Genomic DNA, 4,324 nt, shown 5'->3' on the forward strand with positions numbered 1-4,324 from the left:
GAAAACTCAAAAATCTCAGTAATCTCAATAGTCCAGTAATCTCAGTAATCTCAGTGCTCAGTAACCTCAGCAACCTCAGTATTCACAGTCAATCTCAGTAACTTCAGTACTCTTAACCAGTCTTCAGAACTCAGTACATTGCGTCAGTCATTGGAATCAAGTAAACTTAGTTTAGCTCTGCTAAACAATACCACTAGTATCAGTATCAGTTTAGCTAATTAGTTCAGTTAAGTTATTCAGTTCAGCTTAGTTATTCAGTTCAGTGTCCTTCAGATGGGAGTAGAAGTTAGCACCGAGTGAACCCAAGGATGGGAACTCACCCGCCAGTTCAGGGTGTGATTCTTAGTAGTCATCCTTATGTTCCAATACTACATAGCCAGCGTAGGTTGAGATATCTTAATCCATTAAATTAGGGTTTATGAGGTGGCTTAACCCATTAGTTTAGGGTTCCCACCGTTCTCATTAAGTACCTGCCAGTATAGCGTTCTCACAGCTGTCCTTACCAGTGGCGCAGTATTGACACCCCTCCAGTCGGGGTAGAGATTGGACTCCAGCTTAGCTATTATAGCGTATTTGGGGCATGTTGGTTAAATAACTATTTCCCACAGTTTCAGTTACAGATTTCAGGACTATCAGCTATAGCTACCCAATCTCAGTAAAGAACTCAGATTGTTCTTCAGATTTTAGTATATTAGGACTATCAGATATAGTCAACTCAGAAATAGAATTGAACTCAGATAGTTTCCTTCAGATTTATAGACTATCAGATACAGTCACTTATTCTATCAATCACAAAAGTTATCAAAACTTATACTATCAGTACTCAGATTCAGGACTGTCAAATACAATCAATTAGACCAGTTCTTCATAATTTGAACTGTCAGAAACAATCATTCCTTTATCAGTAATATAGTATCAGTCTCCCAATATTCAGTAATACAATATCAGATCCACCACTTATTAGTGATTTACATATCAATATCAGTAAACTCAGTCTTTCAGAATCTCATTATCAATACACTCATGAAGTCAGTATTCAGACTCAGTAGTCAGTATCTCCACGAGTTCAGTTACAGTTACGTATGCATGTATGTACTCTCACATTCATACCAGTCAGTATTTTCATGCATATAACCCTTTGCATTTAGCCTAACTCACTCGTAGACTCAGTACATTCAGATGTACTAACGCATTTGCACTATGATGCTTTCTTTTATGTTACACCATAGGTTCAGAGGCATGAGCTCCAAATCAGCAGTAGATTCCAGGATCAGCAGTCAGAGTTAGACGTGAGTCCTCATCCTTCGAGGACACGATGATTTCATTTCTATTTCAATTTTCACTTTATTTCAATAGTTGGAGTTAGTTGGGGACATGTCCCATTAACTCCTTATTCAGTTCAGTTAGAGACTTTAGAACTAGATGTCAGATTAGATGTTCAGACTTCAGTATTTATGTTGCTTTTTGGTATTGTTATACCATATTTTCAAATATGTATTAGTATTGAACCTTAAGGCCTTACAGTTTATGTTTTTTCATATTTTATGAGATATTATGCAGTTTACAGGTACAGATATCAATCATGGGTTAGCTTGTGGTCCTTCGGGGTCATGAACATCGTGTAGCATTTCGGTTCAGAAAATCGGGGTGGTACAAAAGCATACTTGGCCAACTGATTGAACTTTAGACATTCCCCCCTAACAGTCATAGAGCCCTGTCGCAGGTTCATAAACTCTTCCACCTTCGCCTCCCTTATCTCCGAAGGGAAAAACTTATCCAGGAATGCATCCTGGAACTCTTGCCAAGTTATAGGGACAGCTCCCTCACCTCTACCTTTTCTCCAAGCAACAACCCAGTCATAAGCAAGGTTTATCAACCTATACGCAGTCAACTCCACACTATATTTCTCAGATACATGCATCACCCGAGTGATCTTCCGCACCTTCTCTAAAAATAACCGTGGATCCTCATCAGACTTGGACCCATAGAATTCCAGCAGATTCATCCGCATGAAGTCATGAATCCTGGCAGCAGCTGAATCACCTCCCTACTGCTGTGGAGCCGGGGCCGGGTTGGCTGGAATATTTGCAGTAACAGCTTGGGCCAGCGCCTGACATGAAATTCAGCATGAGACACGTTTTCATTCAATGGATCAGCAGGTTGAGGTTGCCGACCATCATTATTTCTTCTCGCTCAACGTGGAGGTATATTTATGAAAGAGGATAGCACGAATAAATAGTAGAGAGAGACACTTTAAGCACGATAGACTTCTGAAAGAAAGAATCACACTTTTTCCTAAAATGTCTTGTAGCCTCTTGCTCATAGATGTGGCGCGCTACACACCAATGATCAAGACTCTACTTAACACGGATTGTCAGACTTCCTAGGATACCTTAAAACCTTAGGCTCTGATACCAAGTCTGTAACACCCCAAAAAATGGGTCCCGGAGCGTCACACGGTGCTTGAGGCTACGAGTAGCCCCAAGCTAACTCTTTGTGCCATTTTCATTCAGTTTAACACAAATCAACGGGGTTTCCATAAATAACCCTCAAATATCAATAGAGTAATCATCATCCAAGAATAAAAGAATTTCAGAAAGATAACAAAATACGACTTATTAGTCAACTCCGAACATCTATACTTGTCTGATAAGCCTCTATGAAAATCAATAAAACCAGCGAGCCATTGAGACATGCCTCAATTGACTCATACTCAATTATCAAATATAGACAATTCCGTAAAACCAACATCAGATATCACATCCTCAAAACATAAGGACTCACCACAATAGAGGATGTAGAATAGCGTGCCCGAAGAATCACTATCGAACCTGGAACTGAGCACCTGAACCTACATTCTGAGAAAATGCATCCCACATCCGAAGATGTGGGTCAGTACCATGGAAAAGAACTGAGTATATGGGGGTGTATGCAGTTGTATAAACATTATCATCATAAATATTTATAAGAAATATGCAGGATATACGAAAGACTCAAATAACCTGAAGAAAATCATCATAATCATGAGAGGATGAAATAAGTACAATAACACATGTGGGTCGTCATATAATTTGTCAATCACTTTCAGTTCATCAAGAATAACAATTCTCGTAATGTAAATATCATTTAAATCTTTTGAAAGAATAACTTTCAGAATTCCACTTTCAAATCACTTCACCATTCACCATAGACACAAGGAAACACACACACACTGGGAGATCCTATAACCGACATAAACCATGTGAGCTACATGGAGTCCAATGTACAACCCTCGTTGGGGAGAGCCGTCCTATCCTTGCCATCTGAGTAGGACTATCGATATTATTTAAATCTTTCGAAAGAATAACTTTCACAATTCCACTTTCAAATCACTTCACCATTCACCATAGACACAAGGAAACACACACATACTGGGAGATCCTATAACCGACATAAACCATATGAGCTACATGGAGTCCAATGTACAACCCACATTGGGGAAAGTCGTCCTATCCTTGCCATCGGAGTAGGACTATCGATATCAAATCCATATAAACTAGTGATCACTATATAAATCAGCCTCAGGTTAACTCCTACGAAGGCACGTAGTTCTAGGAAAGTAAGGTCGCTTTATACCTCCCACTCGGTGCTAAAGATTTCTCCCGAACTTAGCTCAGATCATTTCAAAGACAATCCACAACAAAACAATTTCAGTAATATATAAATATACATCGGGAGCCATCATGCTTCCCATCTATCAAAATCAACCACGTTGTGGATTTCTTTCACACTCGAGTTCAAAACAACTCCATTAAGACCAAAAGGTAAAATTATTCAAAATATCTCAAATATTCAACATCAATGTGCTTATAATACACACTTTCACAAAAAAAACACAATAATATATAATGCTTCCAATAGGCTTTAATATAGGGTTTGGACGGATTTTAGGTGAGGGGGAATGACCAAAACGCCCCTAAAAATAAAAAAATTCTCGAATCTATCCTTTGGTGGACTGTTTTGATAGTCTGAAGTAGATTAACCATATTGTTTTACTCTGATTTCCAAATTGGATGAAACCAATTTCATTAGATAGAGGACTCTCATATATTTCCGTTGATATATAGTATCTCACCCAGATCATTATGTACGAGGAGTTATGATCATTTGAAATTGACCCAAAAATTTGCTTTTGATAGGCTAAAGTAGATCGACCATAACTTTTTGCTTCGATAGACAAATTGGATGAAACCAATTTCATTGGAATGAGGACTCGCAGAGCTTTCTGTTGATATATAGTAGATCACCCGGATTATTATGTACAAGGAGTTATGATCATTTAAAA

This window comes from Capsicum annuum, chromosome 7 (genome assembly GCF_002878395.1).
Source record: "Capsicum annuum cultivar UCD-10X-F1 chromosome 7, UCD10Xv1.1, whole genome shotgun sequence".
Classification (NCBI taxonomy): domain Eukaryota; kingdom Viridiplantae; phylum Streptophyta; class Magnoliopsida; order Solanales; family Solanaceae; genus Capsicum; species Capsicum annuum.